The sequence below is a fragment of the Triturus cristatus genome, chromosome 11 (genome assembly GCF_964204655.1).
Source record: "Triturus cristatus chromosome 11, aTriCri1.1, whole genome shotgun sequence".
Taxonomy (NCBI): domain Eukaryota; kingdom Metazoa; phylum Chordata; class Amphibia; order Caudata; family Salamandridae; genus Triturus; species Triturus cristatus.
The window spans coordinates 150,484,817-150,500,629 of NC_140594.1; the positions used below are offsets into that span (position 1 = coordinate 150,484,817).

The 15,813-nt window shown below is 42.6% G+C and overlaps 1 protein-coding gene across 10 annotated transcripts in view; it reads right to left on the reverse strand.

Moving 5' to 3' along the window:
- MTRFR (mitochondrial translation release factor in rescue) overlaps nt 1-15,813 on the reverse strand; it is an 81,194-nt gene that overhangs the window by 47,283 nt on the left and 18,098 nt on the right. The window lies entirely within an intron of this gene.

Consider the following 15,813-nt stretch of genomic DNA (forward strand, 5'->3'; position numbering starts at 1 on the left):
AGTGCATGGAGTGAAACCATTCATTAAGCAGATTGAATGAAGGCACTTATCTTTACAGGGAATCCTCAGTTGATGAAGTTGGCTGGAGGAGTATCCAAAATTGTCTTTGGAAGTAGGGGCAGGGGTTCTGGCCCCTGGCCCGAATTGCGTGTGGAGGGGTAAAGACTTTTTTGCGTTCGGCGAGCTAGCAGTGCGCCCGCTGCGTGTCCGCTCTGCCATGTAACTTAAATAGTACAAGGGAGTATGCCTACCTGGCGTTTGACCCAGGAGTCGCCCCCCTCCTTTTGCCGGCTCCCTCCACTCAAGTGGAAATTCCGTGGTAGACCAGGGAGCGAGCGCGAGGCAGGAGCCTTAAAGAGGTACGTTTAAAATAATGGCTCAGTAAATAAAAGCAACGGTTAAAATACTTCTAAAATGCCCCCAATAAAGTGCTCAGTGCCAAAAGCTTTTCCCCGTCTGTCTAAATGTCCTTGCGTGTCAGCGCTGCCATGCGACTTAAGTAGATAAATTAAACTGCATTGTCATTTACAATGCCAATACCTTAAACTCTCGCAAATTCGCAACCTATTGCATTGCAAATGGGTGCTTTAAAATAAAAAAAGGGTTAGGTGAGAGCGTGTCCTACCTGCAACAGCAGGCAGGACACAGCTGTTTGAGAAAATAGTGCTCGAAGGCTGTAATTAAAACCCACTGAGCAACAACACACGTAACACGGGGTGTCGCCATGGAAAGTTACAAAATGTGACAAGGCGGTACTAAGAAACCTTTTGACCGATGAACGACCACAGTTTACAGTGGACAATGACAAGCCAATGAAAAATGTGGGCGGAGCTTCAAGTCTCTACTTCAATACAGCATGCCTCACAGAGCAGCGCATGCGCTGCCCAGGCTCGACCTAAAAAGGAACTAGATAAATATAGATACAACAGCATTAATCTGAACATTTACATGAGGGTAGAGCTACTGGTACCTCTTCCATTATGACTAGCCAAAGGGAATCATCCCAATTTTTATTTTTGCCAATTAGCAATATTGGTCGTAATGGCTTTCAGGTAGTTTAGCCACATCGCCTAGTGTATAGCTTTCAAGTAGCTGTGCTAGTTGATAAGGAGGCAGTATGTGACCAATTATTGACTGCAACAAAAAAGCAAGCCTATATAAAAACTTGTCCAGAAGACTCCAACCTGCAGTGTGTATATTAAATATAGACACAACAGGCTCAAAAACTCACCACCACTCAGGTACAAAAGTACCTGCAGTGGGAGCCGTGCAAAGTTCGGAAGCCAGGCTGAAATGACGAGGCAACTCCTATTACCAGGTTCTAGTAGCGCTCAATTTTCCATGATTTTGGACAATACTAGAATTCGGGTGGTTTGTCAAGAGATGGAGGAGTTATAAAACTCCAAAAAGCCAGAAGTATAAAATCAGTATAAGGACAGGGCATGCTTCTTTGCTCAACATGTGAAAGTTTTAGGAGAGAGGGGGTGGGGTCACCGAAAACAGAAAAGTGGTGGTCTTTCAGCAAAGTTTACTTGTCATCATTGTCCCTAAACCAGACTTGTTCAGATTGAAGAGATGTGTGAGAAATGTCAAAATAGCGTCAAATAAGATGATCGCATAGGGTAATCAGGTGGCATTGTAAATAAAAAAATAGTGAGACATATTGGTGCCAAGTCAGCTTCTACCAAGGCAAATTTACACAGATAGTGCACCGCCAATCAACTGACAGGCCAGATTCCGATCTATATAATTGTTTGAAATTTAATTTTTCAAAAAGTTTGATTGATCTAATTAAGGGGTGGGGTGTTACTGAATTTGTATGTTGCTTTATTTTATTTTTTTAACTTAGTGAGTCATCTAGTGGACTTTCTGGGACTGTGGCTTGAATTAGGTCAGGTCAACCATTAACAGTTGAACTACAATCCTGAGCCAGTTACTCAGAGCTATGCAGTAACCAGGACTGTATGGAAATGATGCCTGGTGTGATGTGTGGTGGGACGGTTATTAAAGTTGGACTTTAAAGGTTTATAAAAAGTCAGGCGAAGGTTCAAATACATACATGGCATCAAAGTACCTGGACTTTGAAATGCAAACAATCACATTAAGATCCTTTAGGACCGTAGAGTGGGATGATACTGAAAGCACGTATCATTTGTCAAGGATGACAACAAAATCCAGAGGCTGATCTATGGGCAGTGAACAGATGCGGTCAGTTCTAAATAACCAGGGGATAGTCAAACCGCTGATAATCTGTGATGCACCAGTTTCAATGCATAGCTAACTCACTGTATTCAGTTATATGGTCATTGAAATGAAGTACTTGCAGGACAGCACCAGCTGAGAGCAGCTCCCTTTTCTTTGCCAGAGGTGGCATCAGAAGTGATAATATTGCTCAGAAGGGCAGAGTAGAATCCTGAAAGGTGCTGGATTCTAGAGTACATGGAAGATTGAGAAACTACTCACTCCAGGTTGAAAACCCTAGTGGCTCAGAACCTCATTTCGGGGGTGGTAAATGCATTATTGACTTGCATACTCTTCTGCACGTGGAAATACGAGGAGTCTTGAGATTTTGTGAGGAGGGCTCTGGGAGCCCAAAGGCGTGCCTAGGGAATGAAACGGAACAGTCCGAGCAACTTCTCTCTCGAGATCCCTGTGGTAGTCCTGTGCACTGCAGAGGGTCTTGCTCCAGGCCTACTTATGGGCAGCAACAAAAGGCACTGGACACGGACCATCGCAAGAAGCCATGTCTGTTCTTCTGCTAGACTAAGATCTGGAAGACACCTCCATAAACTGCATGTTATTAAAGAGCACAGTTTCAGAGGCCGGGAACTGGAGTTGCAAGTGGATGATTCCCCTTGAGTGTAGCAGGGTGCTTTGCCCCTCAGTTTTCAAACTGCTTCTCGCACTATGCATCTTTTAAAAAGTGTCACCATACACTACATTGTTCATGCCACACAACCACCTGTTTCATTCCACTTCATTTATAGAACTAGGTACTGCTCAAATCAGTGGCCCCAGTGAAGCACCACACAAAAAGCCATTTAAATAGATTTCCTTCCCTTCATTGTGAGTGTCTGTAGTGAACAATGTCACTGGAAGGCATGGCATTGGGGGAGGGGAGAAAAGAGGGGGAAAAGATGCATAATTATCTTGATTTCTTAAGGCATCACAGCTGTACAGAGCCCAATGGGTGCTGGAGAACGAACAAGTATTCCTTGCACAGTGGGGATGACCCGAATTACAGCTTGGTGAGCGACTGGCAGCCACTGTACCCTTTGTGAGTGGCCAGAGGCCTCCCCGAAGCCTAGTTGGACTCATCTTCTGATAAAAGTGGAGTAAGTTTGTTAGAGCATTAGGTGTTCCAACCTATCGAATACACCCATGGGAAGCATGGTCAAAATCGTTGCAACAATCCTCCCTCCACTTACCTAGGGGAAACCATATGCCAAGCATTCCCAGGGGATGCAGTTATCCCAAGCCTGGAATGCAACCTGGCGATAACCTACCTATTCTTGGGTATTAACTAAAGATGAATGACAATGCTTGGACTACTAGCCTGGGGGCTGAATGGATTTACATGGGTGAGTGTACTCCATTTTCCTGGTGCTCTGCCAGGCACAGATCTTGAGGTCTTAAGCGAACCATCACGGATTAAACCTTTTAGCATTTGTTCCAAAGGAGTACTCTGATGGAGCAGCCCTCTGCCCACTGGTCTGCACTGCCTTTCCTTTAAGTCTGTGCCTATGCCCTTGGAGCCGAGATGCCATAGAACTATGGCAAGGTTAGCTTAAGGGCGGGTCCACGGGAATTATCGGATTCTATAGCCTTGGCATACCAACGTAATTGTAGTCTTACTGCAAGTGCCAAAATTTACCATCGTCTGCATCATTACACTTTGCTGTCGTCTGTTTTGAAGGCCCTAAAAAATGGTTTGTATAAAAAATATTTTGTTTAAAGTACCCCTAAGAATCCACCTTCCCTTTTCCACTGCCACTTACACCCCCTCATGTCCTGAATCTCACAATCAATTTTAACCCGCATTGCCAGTGTGATTGTTTGGAAATCAGAAGCTCCCCCCCCCCAGCCCCCCCAACTTACTGACTAAGCTACGCCCCTGGCCTGAGCAAGACAGTATATCACACCCACAGGATGAGACTCATAAATAGCAAAGTTCTTGAAGTTGTGATCTTGGGAGAGTTAATATGCAGTTCCTGGAATGGGAGGGGAAAGAAACACAAGAAAACACGCACACACACCAGTTGGGGTCACGCATGTATTATGGGGTTTTTATGCCCCATGTGTGGGGAAACCAGTCACTGCACACAGCTATAGGCAAGACCCCCCCCCCCTCCTCCAAAGGTCCACTCTAGTTCACACAATAGTGGCTCCTTCACAATGGATTAGAACTGACTGCTACTCACAAGACTGCTACAAGGCAGACACAGAACAGTCCCATGAAAAGTCACTGTAACAACTGAAATCATGTGTTGCCAGTGCGGGCAAGTCACTGGATGCCACGCGTTACATTCTGGACAACTTGGTTGTCCAGAAGAGATTTATCCTGACTGGATTAAGTCTTCTCAGACAAAAGGCTGTTTTTGTATCCTCACAGCGTGAGCAAAAAGACATTCATAACATGGCCACTTACCTCGAGACAAACCACATGACGATTGTGTACCCAACCAATAACCCTCCCACACCAATCTAACTCTTTACTGAGAGAATGAAACAAAGGGAGGAATGGCTCTCCCATTAAAGTAGGTTTAAGTGAAATAAACCACCCTCTACAACAACATCCACCCGGGAAAGCTTAGACTCAGTCCATTCCTACAGGCTCGGTCTCTTGCTCTTCACAAGTCTACACTGAATTCTAAAGCAACAATCTCTTGCTCCAAAAAATAACTTGCTTCATGGTAGACTTAGCGCTCAGCATTCGTCACCGCAATCTCCCACAACACACTCCTGCCCCACACCAGCGACTAACATTATACAGAACTCGTATTCACGTCAGAAAGTGCATTCCTCTCGAGATAATCAGACACGAATTGTGCAAGGGGCCTGTACAATAGAGTACCTCAGCTCCTTGCTCTCACTTTGCACCATCACACTGACTAGCACCGACACTCAGTACTGAAAAGCACAATTCTAGGTACGCATGACCCCAAAAGACTTCCCAAATTGACATGAAAGCAATTCAACCAGACACTCCCCCGTGGCGTACAGCGCTATCTTCAGCTGATGTTCCTTGACACCTCGCAAGATGTTTTCGGCGCTATACAAGTGCAATTACAACAAGGACAGTCAATAGGGGATCTGAAGGTACCAGGAGCAACGTCAATAAACATAATAGACCAACGTTCTCTAGTTGCACATTAGCAATATGCATACAACCTGCCACCTGGAGATGGGACAAAATTCTGTATTTAACTCATTAAACCCCACCTTCTGTGATGTGCCCTGCTGTTGTTGACAGTGCCCATTTAGAGTGGCTAAGTTGTGCCAGGCTTCAGACAGCACCACAGAAATCCACCGCCAACGAACTCTACACTCGGGTTGTCCAACTCCCTCCATGTATCATTAGGCGGGAAAGAGAAGCGTCCTCACTCTAACAGGAGATGGAACTACTATGTTTTTAACCCCTGCAAATTCGTCAGTATAAACAGTGTGAGGAGACAGGGATATGGGGGGGGTGAGGGGAGTTATAGGCAAATTAGTAAACCCTTGAAGCCCAACGCCGCTTAAAATAAAACATTCCCTTTTATAGCAATTTAAGGTCACTGATAACTTGTCGACTTAAAACTTCTTAATGGAGCAGTTTGTCGTATATAAGCGTTCCAGAGCAGGAGTTACTACGACAATGACTTCGGAAGGATGACAGGCCGAGTTGACCTTACCTGAATTCGAACGTGTAACTGCAGACCACAAGCAAGTCGTGAGCAGGAGTTTAACTCCATTACATTTTATTACAAGCATTTGCAATCTAGGTCTCGCATTTACACGAGTTTAAGCTATTGGCATTGTAAATGACAATGCGTTTTATTTATGTTTAAAAAAACCAAAACATAAATAAAAGACATTGTCATTTACAATGCCAATAGCTCAAACTCGCATAAATGCAAGACTTGCATTACAAATGGTAGGCATCACGGACAACGGGAGGGTGGGCGGGTAAAGAAAGCACGGACAACAGGTGGGATGGCAGGGGGGTAAAGAAGGCAGGACCTCAGGAGGGAGGGCGGTGTTGTAAAGAAGGCACAGACAGATGTGCTTTTTTTTTTTTTTTTTTTAGGAAAACATTTTTTTTATTGGCATTTGTAGATAGTAATAGACACATACATAGGCGGTTTCGCCCTTATCTCAGAAACATTACATAGCATAGCAGGAGCGCCCTGCCGCAGCCATTTCAACTTCGCAGTCTCGTGAGCGCTTAGGCCATTGTGCTTGCAGTAAAAGTAACTCGACAAAGAATATAGTGCTTAAAGACAAAATAACAGGTACCGTGTAACAACCGAAGTAAAAGGGCCAGTCGCCATGGGAGGTGACAAATGAAGAGAAGGCGGTACTAAGGAGGGACTAACAAGTCTATTTAGGAATCAGAAGCCAGCATTTAGGATGGACAATGACACATGCCAATGGTAAATATGGGTGAAGAATGGCCGGGGCTTCTATTCCCTACTCCACTACAACAAGTCTTGCACAGCAACTTATGCGCGCTGGCTTTAGGCTAGACCTAAAAAGGAAACTACAAGTGCAATGTGTCTTAAAGATTTACACTAAGTCGTACACAATCATGACATGCGGTATCTAATGAACTATACAGAGGAAGAACAGGGATCTCTGCTTTTTAGCCTCACCTAATACACTGCTACATAAATACTGTTGTTATTATTGTTTAAATAATGAATATATTATTCAATGCAATCTTTGTCAAAATTGTAGCAACGGTACAGTCCATGAACGAGGGTTGCCACCCGGCCAGTATTATATCACCATGCCCATGCTGGGAAAATCACGAAAAGCCATTTTCACTTCGTTGCACTATAAATTTAAAACAACACATACAAGAAGACATCCCTCCAAATTCGGTTTAAAGCTATGCCTACTTTTCAGAATGAATATATATGAATACAGGGGCACAAATAGGCTTGACAATAAAGACAGAACACAGAGGATTTTTACACATCATGCAACATTATATTCAAGGACCAGCTCCTGGTGTTTCCAGAGTCACTTCTCTAAGAAAGGTGGCAACCCTATTATGAACCCAAATCAAAATGTAACACTGCAGATTAATGTGCACTTGTTCAGGAAACAGAGAGAAGCTAAAACTAAGGTAAGATGGAGGTTACAAAAGACCCAAATGGACCATAGAAGAGGACTGTTTTGGCAACAAAAGCAGCAACTTTCTATTTATATGTATTCCCCAGAGAGAAGACCCGCACAATGGAAGACAGAGCCCTGAAACCCTCCCATTATTGTAGGCTGCCGAGTTTGGGGTATTATGTTTCACTCCTTGAGCGGCGTCTGGCATAAAGAACGGTGTCAGGTCTAAGCAGCAAGGAAACAATAGACGTGCAGGCGAATCTACCCACCCAACCTTCTATTTTTGTGAAGTCAGCCCCAGAGGCAAACAAATATTTACAAATATGAGAGTAGATGCCCCCACTCCTGCACACAGTTATCTAGTAGGTTTGGTTTTAATGTCTATGTGTAAACTGCATTTTTCTGATGTATTTGTTGCAACATAATTATATATATGTGCTATAGCGGTAAATATCTATAGCACTATGAAAAGGCCAAATTGTGTCAGTAAGCTTTCGCTATAGTCAGAGAAAGGGAGAAGAAACAAGCTGTTGGCTATGCTCATGTGGGGACAAAACACCTGTGCATCTATTGTGCATTCGTCACGATCTTTCTGGAATACATCTGAGAATAAGAACATTTACTGATACGTTCACAGCGCGTTTGAGTGGAACAGACCCGAAACGAACTGGATATTTATTTTTTATTTACAATTTATTTGTTTCATTTTAAGAAAAACTTTTAAGTATTGACATTGATTATTAGCCGAGTGCGGTTTTGACCGTGCAATTCATTTATAGAACATTTGTAAATATAGAATAAGATAGGTTCATTGTTATTTGTTGGAAATGCATTTACTTTTTTACGATAGAAAATGTTTTTCATTTATTGTGAATGAATGACTGAACAAGTGTAACCTCTCATTTGGCATTCTCAAAACATGAAGATAAACTAATACCTGAATCTAGTCTCCTAGGTGTGTTGTGAAATTCCAGGGTGGGATGCCTGCCTTAGTAGGTGCACTTGTAAACCCATGGATGTTCACAACTATTTGCGAGCACCTTCCTACTGTGTTTATAGTAAGAGATCTACTCCTGTATAAAGGCACAAGTAAGACCTTGTCAGGGTAGTAATGGAGACGGAAACCCCCCCCAAAATGGTGGGGTAATGGGATGGGTTTACTCCTCTTGGAAAAATATATTACTGTGGGGAAAAAAACTTTTAAAGTGCAAATGCACTTTTGTGTTATATTTACTACATGTAAATGTACACACTACATTTATACATATGTAATTATAATATGTTTGAAAGTTAAAACAAGATGTTTATGCTCAAATCTACTTAATAAAGCAGAGAACTTAAAAAGCTGTTTAATAATTCCACAGTTATATCTGAATGCTGTTTTCTTTCATGAACATTTTCTTATTATTAAAAATAAATCATAGGGATTATTTGGGAACTCGAAAAAGTTTAATCTATTGCTTCAGTAGTAAGTACAACATACATCCCAAGTATGGTATTTATGCACATAACATCTAAAAGGGAAAAAGACAAGTTAAAACAGATTATCCATAAAATGCATAACGATACATTCGATATTCCTGAATCGCCCGCTTCACCCATAACCATGCAGACTATAAAAAGGAGGCAAATTCAGAACTACATCTGTCCCAGAGCAAAATGGTAGTGCTTCAAGATGGTATCTAAATCCATAGCTCATGCATAAAGAAAGAAGCCACTTTGTTGTTAAATTGTGAGTTTTGGTGCAAAAGAGCATGAAGTGCGGTGTGTCATCTTTGTCACCGTGACTACAATTGCAGAAAACTTTACATGCGAGTTGCACACCCTACCTTGCTCTGTACATTCTTGTCAGGAAAAACCCTAATCTAAATGTAATGTTTTGTTTATGGAACAATGTGATCCTGGATGCAACGAACGTAAGTAAGTCACAAACATGAGGGTCTCTACAGTCAGATAACTAGATTATGAGTTACCCACCTTAATTGTGCTCTCTACTAGATTCATAAGACCAATATAACCCATTCACAGTCCTAATGGCATCAATCCCAGTAAGAGCAGGATTGACCTACTGATAAGTGAGGCCTATGTCTGAAAGGCTATGTTGTTGCATCTCCAGGAGTGTACGGTCAATATTCAGGTTGGTAGAATATTCAGATCTCGAAAAAAGCTGATAGACTATTCAACTACAAGGTAAATGAAAATCCTGTGTAAAAGATACACATTCAAGGAGAATGTGTTTTAAATATTGAATAGTGCTTATTCTTTGGTTATTGACCGGAAGGCCATGTATGTACTTCTTAACTTTATAAGTAAATTTATCCTTTAACATTCAACAACTACTGGCACATCGATATGGCACACATTAACTGCAACAAACTGTAAGCACTGATTAAATGCATATATTATCTTCTACACAGATCGTGTGGACGTTGCCAGAGAAGTAGCCTTTTGATTATGAAGCACCTGCTGCCTAAGCACCTTTCCTGCTAAATTATTAAAGACCAAGAGGGTATCTGGGCAGTGATATAAAGTGAGGCACAAAACAGGGCTGTCCCCTGTCGTCACTATTGTTTGTCTCGGCCCTTAGCTTGTTTGTTGCACAGCAAGTAGAATCTCTGGGGAGTTATGTTACTGCCTAGCACCAAATTGTGTCCTTATATGCAAATGATGCTGCCTTATATCTGAGGAACCAGGGGATGGCTCTACCAGATGAGAAGACATTAGCAACTGATTTTGGACGCATATCTCGACTTCAAGTTAATTAGAATAAATCCTGCCCTTTTCTACTGAAACATTTAGGTGTTCAAATATACCATGATGAATCACAATTGATTTCAGGTAATATAGGTTATGTGGTTGATAATGCCAGACAGTCATCTTCATTTTGGTGCAGTCTTCTGCTATCCCCAATGGTACGTATAGCTATAACAAAATGCTGCTCTTACCCAGAGTACTGTACCCTTTTATGATTCCATCAGTTCTACTATCCAAGAAACCTGAGTAAACAGAGGTGGCCACTGGCAGAGGGAGGACTTGGGCCTCCAAATTACGAGGTTTGCTACTTGACTGCCCAATCTCAATGGCCTATGCGATGGGGTTGTGCATATCTGACCGAGAACAAACTGAAATGAAAGTGACGACTGGAATTACCACTATATATGCAGTGGTTTTAGGGAACACCCCCTTAACTGGTAATGTCGGAGATCTCATAAGTTGGCCAGGCAGTGCTGCCCTCAATTTCTGGATCGACTGGGGACACAGATTGCATATTCATCCTGAAATCCCTCTATTAATGACTTCTATAATGCAAAGTACTTACTAGGGGACACACTTCCCAGGCATGGTTCCAGGGTAGAATATTACTTGTGGGAGATTTATATAATAATAATAATAATAATAATAATAATAATAATAATAATAATAATAACTTTATTGCTTAAATAAAAACCTTTGCAATTCACTACATTGTACAATGACATAAGCCCAAATAGATAGGCATCACCTTTTGTGTAAAAATAAAAAACAAAAAAAGATTTGATTCAATACGTTAAAAGGTTGCGATATTACCATAAGACTGTACAGGTTCTAAAAGTGACATTCTGTACATTCAATAAAGTGCATTGAGTAACGTAAAAGTACGGCCTTTCAGGTTTGGAGTCCATTCTCCATTCGCTCTTACTAAAACATTTTCAAATTTCTATAAAATTAATTTTGCAAAGTCTTGGTATGGGGTGATTTCAAGTTCATTAGACCTCACCACTCAGGGGCAGCATCCCAACTAAGTCCATGTTCATAATTTCAATTTTTTGACCCTTTCATTATTCTTTTGCCAGCCTGCTCCATTAACCTTACTGAAGCATAATTTAGCTCCGGGTTGTGTGGATTAAAACTTGCTAAAACTGCGGCTCTGCAGGATCTGATTTCCATTTTGTTCCAAATTTTTCTTAGGAGGGACCTTCTTTCCTGCATCAGGCTTGTACATAAGCAGAGAATATGGATTATATCTTCTCTGTGTTTCCCACAAATGCGGCATAGCTGCTGTGTTTGGTCTCTTTTCCACTTCGGCAGGTGACAAAGCAGGTTGGACACTCCCAGTCTTAGTCTTAAGAAACGAAGTTTAGTATGTGCAGAGAATGGTAAAGTTAGGTACCCCTGGGGAGACAGATTGGAGTACGTATTGAGAGTTAGCCAACCGTGTGACCTTTTTGCGAGGCATGATTTGTCCTCTACTACAGAGAGTTTTTTCATACTTATTTTTGCCAATCTTTTAAATTCGCCTTGACTGATTTGCAAATCCCATGCTTCTGTTAAGTTCAAAGTTGCCAGTCCTTTGGCCCAGTATGCATGCCCCGAATGCCATTGGTTTGTGGTTATATTAGACCAAAGATATTGTGCCAGACTCCCCGCTTTTGATGACCTTAGTTTGTGGCAGTTTATTAAAAAACTCATTAGTCTCGCCAGAGATTGATTGCTGATGCCCAATTCAAGCCTGATCTGTGCTGATGAGGTGTTTTTTGGAAGCTTAAACACTGTTCTAAATTTTTTTGCAATAATTGTGTTCAAGTTGCCACTGTCCCGCCCCTTTAGAACCTCGCTTCCATATGATAGGGTGGGAATAACTTTTGCCTGAACTGTCTGCAGAATAGGGGTAAATGTTGGTCCAAACAGTTTCTTATAGATGGAGCTGAGAGCAAAAGAAAGTGCTACTCCCTTCTTTTTTTGCTCTTCTAGCTGAGTTTTATAGCCACCGTTGTTGTTAAAAAAGACACCTAAATATTTTTGACAACGTGCTTCTTCAATTTTCTCCATATTTAAAAACCAAGCCATCTTCCGGGGCTTACCAGGACGCACCGCCAAGATTACTTACTAGGGGACACACTTCCCAGGCATGGTTCCAGGGTAGAATATTACTTGTGGGAGATTTATATTCTAATTGGTACACTTCACATGTGTGCCTCCCTCGAATATCTTGGGGAATAGGGACAAGACACTTTCTCACTCCAAATGCACTACTCAATGTAATCAGATTAATGTGGGGGGTTAGGGGAGTGGGTAAGGTGATATTAAACCTTTTAGAAAGTACATCCTTCGATTTAAACTCCCAATTGGCACTGGTAGACATGCCATGTCTACCCTTTATAATGGTAGATCTTTCATTTTTATTCCAAGATAGTTATTGTTAAGATTAAATAGGGAAGAGAGGATCAGGCAGTTGCTCATGGAAAAATAAGAAGTCCTGCAATACACTAAGAAAGTCACAAGAAATCCCATGTATAAATTCAATCAGTTGAACTATTTGAATCAAGCGTACCTAACATCCAAAACAATAGAAAAATGAACCCAGTCTTGGCTACTCACTGCCCATAATGTCAAGCATTGCAAGGAGATTTCCATCATAAGGTGTGGTATTGTCGGATTCTATGTCAGGACCGGAGGCAAGGATTAAGCTTCACTTTCTCCACTTTTATTACAACCAACAGCAATTAATCGTTTATAACCCATAACAAACTACATTTCCCATGAGTCCTCAGGAAATAGAAAAACGTTAACATCAGAATATTTAATAAGGATGCGACCCTTCCGTAAACTTCCCCAGAGGATACTCTATCCTCCTCCTTCTTCGCTGCTCCAGCAGTTTAAGAGAAGTGTTTTTCTCTCCCTCTGTCGTTTGCTTGTTAAGTTTAATTATGGTGTTGTAGCCTTTTTAAAACGTTTGCAAGGTTGTTTTACCGTGTCATGGTTTTCGCGGCGATGCATTATGCCCAATTAATTTCCTTTCCAGCGCGGCCATGGGAACGTTCTCGCTCCTTCGCGGCCACTTATACAGGTGACAGGCTCTCGTCACGGGTGGTCTTTCGAGGGCTAGGGGAACCGCAATCAGCGTGTCTTTACCCCCATGCAGCCTGCATGTCTTTCATCCACTTCCTTAGCTTGGTGAAGCATGCACGGCTGAAAACTCTGTCGAGGAAAGTACTGTGTGTGATAATTGGGACCTGCCCAGGCAATACAGTTCATTCATTAACAGTAAAGGAGAACTGGCCCCAGGCCCCATGGGTCTTCTGAATTAACCCTTAATTGGATCCAAGCATACAGGGGACTCACCCTTCTGTTAATCCCCATTCCTATGTATTCCTCAATTTCACTCCTAAATAGAGGACTTTGATGATTATTATGAAGAGGAGGAGGTAACATACCTCCCGAGTGATGATAATTTTTGCCAGGTAATAGAGGTCTCGATTTTTAAGGTGGTTTTTCAAGTGGTAGTGCCCTTGGAGAAGATAACACTTCAACTTCATACTCAGTGTCAGAGACCCCTCGAACCGAGGGAAGATCTTAAAGGGCCCCAAGACCCTTTACCTCCCGGGCAGCTTTCTACAGCAGCCCCAGAGTACAAGCCCTAGTGCGTGGAGGAGAAAGGAGTAGATATTGATGCTTTTGCATGCCTGAAGAAAACCTTTATGGATTCCCAATCCCCCACTACTTCCGCTCAAGTCATAGATAACTTAGGGGGGCCCTCCTTTGCTCCTGAAACCTCTAGACAAGGAGATGAAGAGCTGTCTTAGAGTAGAATGCCCTAGACAGGCTTTGGCTGGGAAAGTTGCCCTCACGCCAGAAGTGGATGCAAAAAATGGCTATCCTTCTAGCTAAATTTGTAAGGGACCCAAAGAAATGCATTGATCACTCTTGGCGCTCATGCCAAGATACATTGTTAGCCATCACTGGTTCATTAGCTAAGATCCTGGACATGGCGTAGGATGCCAAATCTTCCAGCTCTCCTGACACGCTCTCCAGTTGGGGCCCAGAGGGCCATCGTTTTCTTAGGAAACGCGAACTGCGTGATTTCAAAAGAGAGGCGTCGGTCACTCATAATAAAAATAGACCAAAAATTAGGAGAACTCTCCACCTCGGAGGCAGGACCCATTGCAGAGGGCAATCTTTTTGGGGACCCTTTCATAAAAAAATGTGGGAAATTGTTAACACATTTAACTTCCTGGACAAGAACCAAACCTTGATCAAATGCATCTTTACGCCCCGTGCTTTGGTGAAGACAGTAGTGGCAGGGGGCGCACAACCAGCCGCGCTTACTAACAAGCCTCCTACAAAGGTGCGGATTCCTACAGGAGGACAATGGCAAGATCTGGCCAAATTTGAGAAGAGGAAGAGGCAACGGGTCCTATAACACCGAACAAGGTGAGTGTTCAAAACTTGGTGGGGATCAAGATTGAGGGCAGACTGAAACTCTTCTCCCGCAACTGAGCTTCCCCAACCATGGATGCGTGGGTCCTACAATCAAAGGTTTCCAAATAGAATTCTACGACTCCCCTACCCAACCCTCGCGCCTCAAACCTCTGTTTTTTAATTCGGAGCAATGGCACCTATAGATGGGAAGGTTTCCAAACTTTTAGAAAAAAGGACGATTGTTCCATCTTCCCTTTACTCCCATAGTTTCCTCAGCAATCTTTTCCAAGTGGAGATAGGGGATGGGGGTCATCGGCCAGTAATCAACCTGAGAGAATTCAACGAGTGGCTGGCTTATTGCTACTTCAAGGTGGAGGGCATACACCTCCTTAGGAATCTACTGCAGGGACAGGATTGGATAGTCAGGTTGGATCTCAGAAATGCATATCTCACGATTCCCATTTTTTCCCCTCACAGACTTTTTCTATAATTACAATAGAGGTCTCAGATCTTCGAATTCACCTCCCCCTTTTTGGTTTATCCTCCAGTCTGTGGTGTTTTACCACGGAGATGAGACCTGTAGTGGCACACCTGAGATTTGTAGGTGTCTGACTAATAGTCTGTTTAGACACCATCCTTATTCTGAATCAGTGCCCAAGGCGCCTGACCTCTCATTTACAAATGACCATTGCGTTACTGGAGTCCCTTGGATTTGTGATCAACGAGACAAAGTCAGTACTCGCCCTTTCTCGGAAGATTCAGTTTCTAGGGTTTGTGGTGGATTCAATCAATGCTACCTTAAGTCTTCCCTCTCGCAAGCTATCCAAGATCAAACATGAACTCATACGAACTTTACCCAAGGCCACGATTTCACCACGTCATCTAGCCAAAATTGTGGGCCTTCTCTCATTATCAATACAGGCCATCTTTCCGGGCCCTTTGCATTATTGCATTTTACAATGCCTCAAAAGTTCTCATCTGTGCAAGGGTCTGACTTATACCCAGTTTATTTCTCTTTCGGAGAAAGCGAAAACAGAGATCCAGAGGTAAATTTCCCACATGCAGGCGTGGAACGGACGCGCCATCTTCGGTTCCCAACCCGAAAAGGTAATCGAATCAGATGCCAGTGGTTCAGGCTGGGGAGCTCGCTGCGAAGACTTTTCCACAGGAGGAAAATGGTCCTCCACAGAACAGGTTCTTCATATAAACTGTCTAGAAATGATGGAAGCTTAATCTGAAGTGAAATGCTGGACCAAGGACAAAGCACAATTTTGTGTCCTACTCCAGATGGACAATGTAGCAGCTCAAAAC